Raw genomic sequence first — 15,153 nt, forward strand, 5'->3', positions numbered from 1 at the left:
AAGAAACCTTACAGCTGGTTAATGGATCCAGTATTAAAAATGCAGCATAACATACAGCTTACAACAGGGGCACGTGTGTATATTCTAAATATATATGCATAAATATATATACTATACACACACCAAAGTGTAGAAATGCCTCAAAGATGACTGAGAGAAACAGTAGGCACCTGAACCTTTTGAAGACTCTTGGAAAACTTCAATTAAGCAGAACTTCTTTTGTCAACTTCACAAGATCTGTGCCTCCGAATAAATCTCTGAGCCCCATAGGCCTAGTCTTCTGTGAGACCTTATATAGACCAATATGTGCCTTTCCAAAACATGTCCAAACAATTGGATTCACCACAGTTGGACTCCAATCATGGTGCAGAAACATTTCAAAGATGATCAAGAGAAATGTTTCTCCTTTTTCAATAAAATTTCGGGAAAATCTGTTTAAATTTTGTCATTATGGAGAATTGAGTGTAGATTGATGAGGAGATTTTTATTTAAGCATTAGGCAGCAACATACACAATTTAAAATGAGTATTCACTGATCATCCCCAACATTAAAACCACTGATAGGTAAAGTTAACAACATCAATTATCGCCTGTCAAAGGGTGAGATATTTTAGACCGCAATATAAACAGTCAGTTCTTTAAGTTGACTCAAGTAACTCAAGTATGTACCATATTTCAAACACCTTTAACACCTTGGTGCTAATTCCTGTACAGGATTGTCTTATTTGCAGGAAATCTTTAACATATTGCGTTAGGGTCTTTGAGCATCGAGAAAATTATTTCTGCTCAAAAGCAAGGTTGAAATGTGTGATAAATGATGCCAGTCAGGGAGGTATTTACTTTTCAAAGCAGCATTTAGTAGCATGGAAATAAAGACAAACTCAAAGTGACACTTGGCACACCTAACTTGAACAACAAGGCAAACCTATTGGTTTGATTCTGCCTTGATGCCGGGCCAAGTCAACCACTTCACTCATTGTACAGGCTGATATGTTCTGGCAGCATTCTCTCTGAACTGTGGGCCCAACGCAAGGACCCTCAAACACAGAGCCAATTCTCCCGCTCTAACATATTGTTGGGAGTCTTTTTCCTGCAGATGGGGTAGTGCATATTAGGTTTCCCTGGAGTGACAACATAGCCTGTTCACTTTTTAAGTCGCCTAGCTATCCTTTGAGCAAGTATGAGGCAATGGGGTCCAGGAAAGTGATAGCAGACGCTGTTAAGACTTTTTTATAAATCCTCCAATCTGGCTGTGAATAATTTGATCAAAAAAAGCTTCTTGGCGAAGATAAAAAATACTACACACAAGATAGTGACAAATATAAACAGTCATTAGTCAATACCTATTATTAGCCAGTCAGCTAGATTCAGGAGAGTGGGTATCTTTACCCACACAGAGTTCCATCAATTCCAAATACATGATGAATTTTCATTCTTGCTATTTTCTAAGAGCATCCATTTCAGATGAGATGAAAAGTAATATTCCAGCAATAAAGCTTGATTTACATCCCCTTCACCGCTCCTCCTCTTCCTTTTTTATTTGATCATTTAGCCAGGATCATATAACTGTATATCAGACACAAATGAAATCAGGTCCCATGCACATTAAGGCCATGTCTTTCTGCAGCTAACATCCCCTCCAACCCAACCACCCAGTTCCACAGCAAGCCAAGGGCAGAGTCCCATTCATTTTCAGGCCCATTTCCTCCTATGATTAGGCGATCAATCAATCCCAGCATTCAATCTCATCAGGCAGACGGGATTATCTGCCCATCTTCCCCCCTCCCGCTTTCAACTCACTCCCTCCCACACAGACTGCAGCACATTAACATCAGATCAAGTATCACCCAACACAAGCAGTCTACCACATCCTCTGACCACAAACTGACAGCTTCTCATCTGCGACATCTCTCACTCATCCATTCCATCTCCTCCAGCTGCCGGTACTCACAAATACGCACACACATACGAAAAATAAAAACAACAGAAGAAAGCATAGGTTTACAATAGGTTTGGAATATCCTGATAATTTACTTTGCATCTATTCACCAAGTAAGTAACTTGAAAGAGATGACAATAAAATGGAGCTGCAAGAATCCGTCAATTCTCAGAAAAATAATTAGCAACTCGTGATATTTGATTAATCATTAAATTAATTCAAGAAGCACCTCAAATATTAATAGTTTCTGCTTTTCTATGTTTGGTTTATTCTTCTCTGCTGATTATGAAAAATAAAATCATTAGTTGTGAAACCATTGGCAGGAATGTGAATCACATCATTCGCATGCATGCGATCGGGCGGACAAATGCACAGTCTAAACAGCTTGATGAGGAGTTTTCTAAAAAGAACCAATCAGGAGATCAGAGAATACAGCAAATAAGGAAAAGACGGAGACCTGCGTGAGGTCACAGTGAAAAAATCAACAGAGATCTGCTCATCCTCATCACTTTTTATCATTCTCTAGCGGAGATGATTATGCCAACACATTTTGTTAAATGAAGAAGAAAAAAACAATGAATTAGTAATAAACTTGGAGAGAGTAAAAGGAAACATAGCAAAATGAAATCACTTCTTATGACATCACTAATATTTGAATTGTCTAGTTTTTTCCACATAAGCACTTGGTAAAATGGACAATTTCCTCACAGCTGTAAATATTTAATTAATTCTCCTTAATGGCAAAAAGCTTTTTGATGTAGAAATGCTAATACCTGAAACAACACTGATGAAACTGTCATGCTGCCACGACACCTTTATGAAAACCATATGTTTGGTTAATAAAAGGTCCTGTCTGAAAGTCAGAATTTTCTTCCATGCTCTTGCTCCCACTAAAGTGTAGGCGGCAGGTACAAAATCAAAGCTGGTAAAGTCACGCTGGCAAACAGTCCTGCAACAAAAACAGTGTCACACTGACTTTGAACAGCATTGTGGACAGGCACATCATCCCAAACAAAACTGAAAATGCACAGAAGACAGCAGAGGTACACTGTCATCACTTCACCTTTACCTTTATATTAATTTGCAAGACGTGGTGATGAAGACCATCTCTCAACTTCAATCTCATAAATACCCATTTTTCTTTATAAGTACGACATTGTTAAGATACCAGCTTTGCCTCCTCTTTTTTCCATAGTGTTTCCCCATCGTAGTGTATCGTGTGTGTGCACGCGCGTTTTTCTGGGTGTGGTTTGCTGTTTGCATCTCCCCCACTGCTCCACCTGTACCTGTAAGTAATTCAACACGTCTCTGGAGTACAAAAAACCTGACTCATCCATCCAAACTCTGCTAGATCATTCAGTCAACAATATACTTCATTATGCATGCTTACCTTCACACCTGCCCAATCTAGAACTTCAGCAGGGTGTTTTACATCCCTACTGGTCACTGGGTGGCAGGGTATCATTGATCATCCTATCAATACAAACAAGTTTCAATTATCATTTCACATCTGAACATCAAGACACAAAAATAACATCCCAAGGGCAAAACTGAAAAAAAAACACCCCACCACATGAAACAAAAAAAATAACAAAAATGATATCCCTGTCATGTCAATAGCACCAACGTAGTCCTGTCAAACTTAAATGGCCATGTAATGTTTAAGAATCTCTCTGTGGGACTCTAGACTGTCTGGATAGGCTGAATTTGCTGCAATAAATGGTTTTAATAACACACTGAACCCTCCTCAGTCTTTGTTTTATACATGTCATTTTATCTAATTATGTGCTCGGAACTACCAAGAGTTGCTTATTCCAAGATGCAAGTCTTGGTGTGTCCCCTTTTAACGACAACAATTAATCTTCGGTATGGCAGAGTTTATCTTAAAAAAACATAAACTAAGCCACAAACCTACAAACTGAGATTTAGACGGTAAATTTTAGTTTTCTTATGGGCATTTGTGACAGTGTGGGTATTGGACTATCCACACATGATAAGCAGCCTGATATCTATTGGCCGTCTATAAAAGCACAGATTCAGTGCCGAAAGCTAATCTCAACGCTGATTTATCATTATAAATGTATAGACAAGAATTGATTAATTCTTGTTGAAGCTAAGAAAAATAATACACACTTAACACTACCACAATATTTCATGAGCACTGATGTATACATGCCCTCTATTTTTAGGAATCATGGTCCGCTGAAATCTGATTGGACATGCTTTAGAAAGGTCAGCAGTAAATTGGGTTAAAGCTGAAATAATTTGAACTGAAATAAAGTCATGAGTTGTACAATCAGAGTAGTGCCTAAAAGCAATACTCGGCCTTAGTGGCCAATGCTGGAAAACAATGGCTCAAATAAATAAATAAATACAAATCGGAAGATGATCGTATGAAGACAACAAACGTGGGGGTGAGGGTGGGGGTTCTTTCTGTGTGGATGCCTGGTGATAACTCTGGGTGGGGGGGGGGGGGGTGGAAAAAAATCAGTGGCTACATCATATCCTCTTGCAGCGAAGCCTTGACCTGCTGGATGATATTGATAGAGCTGCAGTCCATTTAATTCATATGGATACACTAACATCCACCAGTACTGCCTTATCACAGTGAAGACCAAGTAATATGTTTGGGATTGGATTAGAGTGATCCTAGAGGAAAGTACTGACAGTCGCTGAGCAGACCGATAGAATTGGTGCTACCTTCAGCTTCTAAACTTGAAAAGTTTAAAACCACATAAGTATTAGCAAACTAACTTCGTGCAAATTATGTTTGTAATATAAATCAATTATTAAAATTTACAAAAACTGCAGTGACATCGTATGTGTAGCAAATACTGGTACAAATACACCTACATACAGTATACATGAATTCAATAAAACATTAATTTCACACCCAATGCAACTTAAAGTTGTGACTTTCAGGGTCCTGGTGCTGTGTTTGCTGACTCGCTGCCACAGCCAATTGGGAGACCTGAATATAACTGAGCCATTAATGTTATTAGTAACATCTGTGTTGTTCCTGCAATAAATCAAAGTGTCTGCCGTGAAAAAAACACAATATGCTTGGGGTACAAAAATGCTGAAGAAGACGCAATAAAACTCAAATTGTGATGAATGCAAGGCGAGGGATTCAGCTAACTAACTAAAACAGTAAAACAATAGACATTAGATAAACATATTACAAATAGTTATTTTGATTGGATCATAAAGTAGCTTCTCTGCATTGCAAGGCCAGTATCACGTGAAACAATAATTTGAGTCATACAGAGTTTATTTGGTGTTCGCATCTGTGACCAACTGTAAGGCTAGTGGTAGCCTCCACGTTGCCGTTGCCTAGCAGCGGCTGTAGCAGCGGGTGGGACGTAGATCCGACGTACAGGTATGCTAGTACTCGCTACTGCTCTTGCTAGCCTAACATGCTAACCGTGTTATCCCCCTCAAAGACAAATAGAATAAAAAACAAACCGTCCCTCATTTGGCCATGGCGTGGGCCCACATCGCTGTGAGCTTGGAGAGCAGGGCAGACGCGACGGGATGATCCTCAGAGCTCTGGTTAAAACTTGAGGGGAAAGTGGGCACCTGCCGCCCACACACAATTACATCACATGGGTGCGTTTGATTTAGGTCACAGCCGCGCTTGCCGGGTGGGGCCTGAGATGCAACTTTGTTTTAAACCGACGCTGATTATTCGCAAAAAATGTGTTTTGCCAGCAAACTTATAGTAACTTGCTTCAAAGCATGTAAGTCAATGTATGATACAATATCTGGATAAAATCTAAATATTTTGCTGTGTTTTGATATAAAAAAGATACTGACATATTTATTATCTTTGGAATCCAGGAAATACATCAGTCATCATCACCATCATTATTGGTGTTATGGATTCCTTAACTTGACAGTGGCTGCCTCCAAACTGATCTGTATAAGAATTTTATTTTAGTTTAACATATTCTATATTCTTTTTCTATTTTCTGTGCATTTATTTGTGTATATATGTTGACTGCTACGCACCGTAAAAACGCCAAGTAAAATTCCTTGTATGTAACGATACCTACCTGGAAATAAAAAGGATTTTGATTCTGATTCAGATTTTTATGCCCTGACAGCATGCAATGCCTTACTGAGCTTTGGGGAATTTGGTCCATTTGTCAAGTCTCGCAACAAATTATGAAATGAAAATTATGGCAGCAATATCATACTTCATCCTGGCAGATGCAGTACATCTGGTTCACTGGCATGCTAACAGGTTTTAGTGAATTTAAGTACAATTTTAACATCATAGCCTACATTTTAAAGAATAACAGAATATGCAATCGACAAAACATAACACATCGCCAAGAAGTTCTGAGGAAGAGTGAAGATAGTGGTCAACCAGTCCCCGTCTTTGACTTATTATTATAATACAACGATGATAATGACATTTTGAGTTGTGTTTCTTGATATTAATTAATTCTGATGGGTGAAATGAAATCATCGGTTTAGTCAGAAGATTTTGTGGACAGGAGAGCTCTCCTAGGGGCCCGTGTGAATTATGTGGCCAGTAAAGTGGCTATGCAAGGCTCATAATGTGAGTATGTGTTGGCAACATCTTTGTTTAAAGAAAGATTATTAAAAAGATGTCCCCTGGCAACTCATTATACCATCAGCTCAGGCCATTTTCTCCTTAAGCCTTTAATTAAATTTGAATGATTACAAAAATACAGAACAGTCAACAGCATATGACTTCTAGCTTGAACTGCGTTATGCCAGAGGTTATATGACTTATGAATTTTTATCTATGTTTTTCTACATACTCACAGCTCCCTGGCATGCTTGTTGGTCTTTAAAGCATTGACATTTATTACCATGTTCCCCATATTGTTTCTGTATCATTTGGAAGGGCTTTCAAGTTAGATCACCCAAAGAATGTATTTATTAGGACAGGAAGAAAATAATGGTTCTGCAAACAGTGTAGGTTAATAGAATCTACTGTTTATTGGGATTTAATTAGACCAGGTCCGGTTTCATCTCAACATGTCCATTGCACAGTATACATTCATGTTGAATTATTAACATGTAAAACTTACTATGAGTCTAATTGAAGGAGAAATCAGTGCATCAACTACACTGCCCCAATAGGTAAAGGACTGTAATAGAGCACAGAGTAAGTTCCTCTCTGTTCTTCCTTTGGACTTGTTTTAAATAGATCCTTACACTGAAAAATGTATTATTTTTGGTATTAGTCAGGTTAATAGACACACTCAAAGCAAGGTGACAGTTTTGTGTTTATCAAAGAACAGTTGAAACAAGAGCAACTGGACTTCTTTATCAGAGGCTTCTTCAGTTCTGAAAACCAGTGCTGTGTACTTTAATAGTACAATCACACAATGTCTTCTTTAGAAGAATGAACAGGTCAAATATTTTCCATGAGGATTTTCAGGAGTAGAAGTCTTTAAAAAATCATATTGGTTTGGAAAGGCCAGTTTACATGAATACATATGGGTTCTTCTTGGGATATAGAGCCAGGCCTGCTTTCATCTTGCCTTGATTATTATAAATAGTTTCCTTGATTTAGATATATACATATATATAGATAGATAGATAGATACTTTATTTATCCCAAGCTGGGAAATTCCGGTTTTATTTATTAACATATTACAGTAGTCCTAGAATGTCCACATCACTGCCTCATCAGCGAGCGCTTTGTTCTGACCCGGCTTGCTCTTAATCAATCTTTGTGCCGAAAAATTTGGTAATGTGCCATTGGTTAAGTGGATAGGTATACTGAAGAAGTAACAAAGTAACATTTGAATGATTGTTATTTAATCCTCATGTTTTTAGAGCTAGAAATTAAAGCAGTGGGGCAAAGACAGCAATAAGTCTGTTTTTTTCAACATACAATATGGGCTGCATGTGAGCTAATATAGTAAGTTACTTTTGGCAGTGCACACAAGTGAAGAGCATCTAACTGCTAGATTTATTCCGAGGCTTTATTCAGATTATGATTTTTCATTTTACTAATCAGCCTCGGCGGGTTAAACTGTGTGTTAAGGATCTGCAGCAGATTGATGGTGGTGATGACCAAGCAAATGGTTTGTGTCTGTGGTTGGTGAACAGCACATGAGATTGAAAGGATAAGGCAGGTGACTTTGTGAGTCATGAAACATAAGCTCTCATTTTGTACCCAATTTGTTCATACTACTCCTCATAGCCACAGTCTGTAACTGCCCTCTGTTGGTTTCCCCTTTCCAAACACTATTTTCCCACCTCTGGCTTTGTTTACATGGTGATATATTGGCTGAAAGATTGATTTGAACATCTCTCTTCAGTCCACAATACTTTTAAAATACAGGTGTCTCCCATCAAGCTCACTGTCTTAGGGTAGGTGGATTGTGTAAAAAAAAGAAGAAAAAGTACAGCACACAAATATATGGGTGCCAGAATTAGTTCAGCTTTAGTATGCATTTGCAGCATTGCCAATGCAATTTTGAACAACTGTAGTGGCAACACAACTGAGCTGTTGCCTTTGCCTGGATAATGTATCCATCGCAGCCTTAGGAAGAAAAAAAATAAGCATGGGGATTTAAATTTGTGTTTTTAGGAATCAACATCAGTTTTATGCATTGATTGGAGTTGAGTTGCGGTTGGTTGAGAATGGTTTATTTGCATGTTATGTTACTTATACACTGGCTTCACTCAACTGTGGCAGCTGCTGCTTCTGTCGTTCATATAGTCTATAGCAAGCAGGAGCTCCTGTAAGTTCTGCTGAGCAGTGATGGACGTGACATCGGTCACAGCTGGGTGTGACATTGGCTGCAGCTGTGGTGGATGTGACCACAGCTCTTACAAGTGTGACTGTGGATGCAACTGTCATACTCAGTATTTATGATCAGGACGTCCACTTTGTTGACAGTTTGAAATGCGGAAAAAAGGATGAAAGGCTCATTTAGAAATGCATAAGTTAATGCATGATTCAAAAGAAATTGTGCAGTTAATAGTTGACTTTTTCATGTAGATATACATCTGCAAAGCTAGAATTTACAGTTTGTATAGGACTCTGTGTGTCTGTGTGTCTGTGTCTGTGTGTGTGTGTGTGTGTGTGTGTGTGTGTGTGTGTGTGTATGTGTGTGTGTGTGTGTGTGTGTGTGTGAATGAAGGATGAATTATCAATCTGTTTTATATTTGAAAGTAATTAGAATTCTTCATTTCTTTTTGAAGCCCTGCAGAAAGACGCAGGGTGGTGGTGGTGGGGGTGACAGGTTAATTGAGGAATAATGCCCTTCAGAATGATGGATTTTGGTGACTTGAGATGTCAGAATCCATTATAGGAAATTTAAATTTGCAATTAAAGTGGGAGGTTGGGTGCAGAATTCGTTCATTTTAATTCCCCCTTGCCTCCTCCCTTGTTATTATTAATGTTCTGCATTAAATGTCCAGGCCCTCTGTTCACTGCTTTGGCACTCACCCACCATCCAACACAGTTTGCCAAAATGAGGCTTAATTAATGAACTCATACATACAGTAAATCAAACAGCTTTTTCAGAATACGGATGCTGGACTAGGGGGGCATTTCATGAAGTAATTGAAAATGTGCATCTCATGTTATGAAAAAGAACTGAAAGGAAAAGTTTGGCCTCAGATTTGTACTTACCGCTTTAATTTAACCTCATTTGCTGATAACTTTTTGAAATGTGACATTTCAAGTCCAACCTTGTAATATCTGGCTGGTAGTCTGCAGATTTTACTGGTAAAGGATGTCAACTGCAATATGATGCTATAATCAGTTTAGTATTTGTGTCAATATTTGTACAAACCATTACTTTTTATCACTAATACCAGAGGAATTGTGAGACTGAGGTGGTTAATATGAGTACTTGTGTCAATGAATTGTTTAATGTGCACTTCAAATTATTCATCATGCACAGCTTTATTTTTAGACAGTGCTGAGAAACCAAAGAAATACCAGAGAAATACTTTCAAGTTAACATTAATGCATTAACTGGTGCAAGAACTATTGTCTTTGTGCTTCAGTAACCCAGAAGAGGAAAAGTACTGAGTACAATGTTGGGTAACCATTGTCAAAAGTGAGGTGGTGGGTGAATAAATTCAGCATTTTCCGGTGAGGACTGTCTGCTGCAGCAACACATTAACGCCACTATCAGCTACTATATCACCAGTCAAGGTGACAAATGGCAGACAAGCGCCTCTCAAATATTCAGGGGGGGTGGAATTGTGCAGGGGTGGTAATGGGTGATAGTGTTTTTCTCTATTTGGCAGGAAGACTTGGTGTAAAATTTGGGGAGAGAGATTGCTTGAGTAAAAGTTTCGGGGGGAAAAAATGCTTTTGGAGCTGTATGTTCGCATGTCTACATGACAGTGTTTTAGAGTGGAGAATGAATTGTCTTATTGTCCTTTCTCTGCACTTCCCTCCCCATACACACACACACACACACCCACCCTCATCTCCCCCATCACTCGGACAGCTGGAAACAGAATTCATCCGATTCGTTCTGCTGCTTTTCTCTCTCCAAACTGCCCCAATCCCCCCACCGTTCCCCAGTCCCCCTCACTGTCGTAATAGGATCTGCAGGAATCATTCAAAGGCTAGATATAATTTACTGCTTGCCGTGCACAATACCCCCTCCCACTCTCACCCCCTTTCTCAATCGCACAAGGTGCCCTGCGGATGAACTAATCATACTTGAAATATTATTTCTGCTTCTTATTCCTCCATTTTATGAACCGCTCCTTTTTATGGTGCAATGGATTTAACCCCTGCCTGGTCACACGCACACCAGTCTGTGCAGGAAGAAAGAGGTTGGTGGGTTGGTGGTGTGGGCGGAGATGGGGACAGAAAAAACATTTTTTTTTTATATTTCTTTGTTTACATTTCTGGGTTCTGTTGGGATAAATTCATATTTTACACACACTTGATCCACCCAACTGATGTCTCCACCTTCCGTAAAAAAACAACAACATTACTTTCAGACAGAAGTTACACTACCAGCCTCTGCAAAAAAACTATACTACTATAGTACTATATTTAAAAAAAGAAAGAAAGAAAAGACAATTCCACTGGGCTTTTTTACCCACAATCCCCTTGCCCTCTTTATTCAATCCACATATTTAGACAAGTAACTCCTCTTCATTCATAATATATACACCACTGTAAATGCTCTCATGCATAACAGTATTAGCATATGGGCTCTGCTGCTCCTTAAAAAAGAGATGAAAAAACAGAAACACAATTTTAAAACTACTAAAAATGGTTCTCAAATAAACTATGTGCTTTATGGCAAGCGCTTCCTTCTCTTTGAAAAATCCCACTGGCTCAGTATGCAAGTATTGAGTTTGAATGTTTAATTTGAGTCACTGCTGAATAGGAGACAGATCATGGGCCCCAGTACAGTCTGGTGAACAGTGGAAAACTGAGACTTTTATGAAATTCTATTGATTTAGCACTTGTCCATTGATCTCCTGTGGGATAAGAGGTGTGGATTAGGATTAATGTCCTCTAAACCTGTTTGGGACCTGACATCATGAAAGAATTGCCTAAGCAACTTGGAAAATGGACTCGAAGAGATGGGAATTTAATTATGAAAATTAACCACCAGCATTCAAATTTATGTTGAGTTTTCAGTGAGTTCACAAGGAGCCTACATAGTCTATATCAACCATATTTTGGCTTTAGCTGACAACATTTCTGACTGTTATTCAGATGAAATGGGGCAAACAGACAGAATATTAAGGTTACACCTAATTGTTATTTTTATGGATTTATCAGTGGGATATTTTTGCCTTTATAGTTTTTTCTTGTCTTTTCTTGCATTTTCATTGGCAACATGAAAAAAATAAGTACATATGGAAATTTAATTTTACCATGTTTACTTGCATGTTAAGGGAAAGTGTATTGTGTCTGTCACTGTCAAACTAAAATCTCAATAGATCAGCCAGTATTAACTTATTATGGACAATACCAAGAAGTTGCAGTACAGAAACCGGCTGGAAACCCAGAGATTGGTCTGTCAACTTTACAAGTGTTTCTCACTTAGTTTCAAAAAATATCTTAGGCAGAGCTGATATTCCTTTGACAAATGATACACTGCACCATTTGTTTACAGCATTTTAAGTGCTGTATTGGCCAAGGGTAATGCTGCAAATAATAATTGTCTGTAAGGTGCACTACAACATCATTGCCTTTTGTTAGTAATTATAAACATAAATCTGCTAAATTTAAGGGGTTTATAAATAATTAGCCTACCTGCATGTTTTTGGGCGATGGCTTCCACAAACGACAGTGTTTATCATGCTAAGAAAAGTGCATCACCCCTTAAAATATTCGTTCGACTCTTTATTTTATTTTTTACACAGACCTGGTATCTTGTCTAACAGCAAAAAAAGTAATACATGTATCTGTCTGCACTTCATTTGGATGAACACACACATACGCACAAACAAAAACACAATAAGTCGTGTATTCTTTGTCGAGTAAGTACATATTGGCTCAGGAGATGGAGAGATGGAGAGATTGTAATAGTGAGTGAAAGAAGACACATCATGTGCAATAGAATAAAAAGGCAGAGAGAGAAAGATGGTCCAATAGAGAGAGGCAGAAAGAGGGCAGCTATCAGCTGTTCACTTGTACTTAGGGGCCACATTTACTCGTCATTGATTTCCAATGCTTTAGTCAATTTCCTGTCACTTTTCATTGCAAGTACATGTGATCTCTGTTTAGCTGCTTGAAGGAAAAAGGAGAAAGTCCTAAATTGATTATTTATTTTAGGGAGTCTATAACAGAACTGCTACAGGCCCTGTAGGTATTGTCTGCAATGTCCAATATTACTCGTGGCAGGTACACGGGGAAAAAAAGGAAGGTATTAAGCAACAAGTTATTATTCAGTAAACTACAGCTTCATAAAACAACCTGTATAGAATCTTATTGTGACAAGAAAAATGATAAAAGATACAGTACAGTACAGTGCAAAACCAAAGTTAAAAACATCTACAAACTAAGCTTCTCACATACCAGATGAAAGTCGTAAGTCTCGTACAAGCACTGACCAGTCAGCAGACAGCTCACTAACAGGTGTGCTGTGTAGCAGCCCCCATCAATCACTGAATCCACTCTGGCTTTAACAAAATAATAGTTTGCTGTTTTTTCCCTTTATCGTGGTTTCAAACTCTTTTTTCCTGAATCGTAGTTTCCTTTCTGACTATTTTCTCTGCGTGAAGCAAAGAGGTTTGACCTGTTTTCCATTTGTTGTTGTTTTTTCGGTCTCCCACATCTTTCACTGCTTTCCTTAAACACGAATGCTCATTCACCTACTTTTTTATGTAGATCTTTTTTTCTCTGTCAACTGCCGTCAGAGAGCATCACCAAATTAATATTCAGTTTGAAATAGCACAACTCCAAACAATGGGCTTCTTTTTTTTACCCAGCACATCTGCTTGCAGGGGAGACAGGGCCTTAACACCTGGAAGTAATAAAAGACCAACACTAAGAGAGAAAATAAGGTAGGATTATTGTTCTGTGTGAGGAAGAGATTATGTTCAGAGAAAAGACAGGGAGGCATGCGGCCAAACTTTCACCTCAAACAACGGGACAAGAAAGCAGGCACTGATTAAAACTGAAATGAGGGGAGAAAGAAAATGAAACACACATCCATGCTGAGAAAACAAGTATAAAGCTTTATCTTAAATGGAAATAAAATAGACCGGCATATTCGAAAAAGCTGCTGCAGTACCATTACTCAGTTAAGGTCATTATCTTACCACATTTAAAATGATACTAGCAGAGAGAAACTGAATTTTCTCAACTTTGATGGGACTAATTTGCTGCTTTTTTCTTTCTCTTTTCTGTATTGAATATGTTGTTTATTTGTAAGTGTTTTTCCCTCAAAGCCAATCAGCATGCAATTTCATCACAGTTGTGCAGAAAATGAGATTCCCTGGGCATGATCTTATTTTCCATGAAGAATATCCTAATTAACTTCCTTTGAGAAGGATCACCTTACTAAAATGAACATTTCTCACTTTATGTTTTAAAGCACAGTCAAATGAATCCAGACTACGGAAAAGGAATTTCTAATTATCTGCAACCCAAGACAGAGGACAGGACAGAATGAGAAGGCCGTCGACAGGTAATTATTCCGTGACATCCAGACACCTATTTCCATTTGCAGGCCAATATCAAAGCATTTGGATGTGGAAAGAAATACAAACACAACAGTGAATGCACATCTCTCCAGGTATGTGACCCAACAATGCCCTTGCACAGAGTATGTTGGCCCATAACATCCAGCATAGTACAAATAATTCACACTAAAACTAATTCAAGTTGAGAAACAGGAGTAAGGGATCCAACAGTCTCTCCCTTTCTCATCGCTCTCCCTCATGTTGACTGGAATGACATTAGATGCCAGTGCTTGTTTGTGCTCTAATGACAAGTAAGAGGGGACTGCTGTCTCCATGGCAACAGCCAGGGCTCAATACATCATACCTCGTTACAGTAGTCAAGCGGGGACGTTTGGTCAAAAATTAATATGTCAAGGGAAGAGGAGAGGGAAAGAGTGTATTGTAGGAAGATTGCCCAGCATTTGTTATGGGTTTGATATCTGTAGCATTTAAATGGTGGCCTTATTAATTTTAAGCTGCAGCAGTAGGCAACAATTTGAAATGGATGTTCAGTGACCTTGGCTTGATACGGCGAGAGTGTCACGTCCACACGAGAAAGACGGTGCGAAGGATAAAGAGGCAGACCAAATCATAGGGTGTGTGTGTGTGTGTGTGTTGGGGGAAGGGATGGGCTCCAGGCAGTATGCTGCAGATTAATTGCATATGATTCACAGTTGTAGGAATTGTAGCTCAGCAGATACTTTAAACTCAAAAGGCAAACCTGCTCCGGCTTCTTTTTCCAGTGTTTGACTGACTCCTGTTTGTGTGTGGGTGGTGTTACATGAACTAAAGAGTATGCTTTGTAGGATGAAAAGGAGAGACAAGCAAGAGAGTGAATGTGCTTCTCATTATACCTAATGTTTAAAAAATTTTCAGTGGTATATGTCAGAATGAAGTTGGTTGGGAAAACAGATCCAGCTGAGCCACGCACCAGCTGTAAGACAGGGCATGGAGACACAAGGACACAGTTTGGACCAGATGTGTCCTTCAAACCAAACTTAGGCCTTTTAATCCACAGACTTTTAATATACTGTATATTATGTTCAGACAGATCAGGTGCA

The 15,153-nt window shown here is 38.7% G+C and overlaps 1 protein-coding gene across 37 annotated transcripts in view; it reads right to left on the reverse strand.

Annotated features, from left to right (window-relative positions):
- LOC118302538 overlaps positions 1-5,632 on the reverse strand; it is a 114,011-nt gene extending 108,379 nt beyond the window's left edge. For 19 of the 37 annotated variants that reach the window (XR_004790583.1, XR_004790580.1, XR_004790582.1 and 16 more), the window contains exons 1-2: positions 4,833-5,398; positions 3,330-3,412 (exon numbers count right to left, since the gene is read on the reverse strand). The gene's annotated coding sequence lies outside the window, so the exon portion shown is untranslated. The other 18 variants (XM_035628744.2, XM_035628743.2, XM_047331652.1 and 15 more) reach the window with 4 other exon arrangements.
- Positions 5,633-15,153: the final 9,521 nt, after the last annotated feature.

Source organism: Scophthalmus maximus, chromosome 4 (genome assembly GCF_022379125.1).
Source record: "Scophthalmus maximus strain ysfricsl-2021 chromosome 4, ASM2237912v1, whole genome shotgun sequence".
NCBI lineage: Eukaryota > Metazoa > Chordata > Actinopteri > Pleuronectiformes > Scophthalmidae > Scophthalmus > Scophthalmus maximus.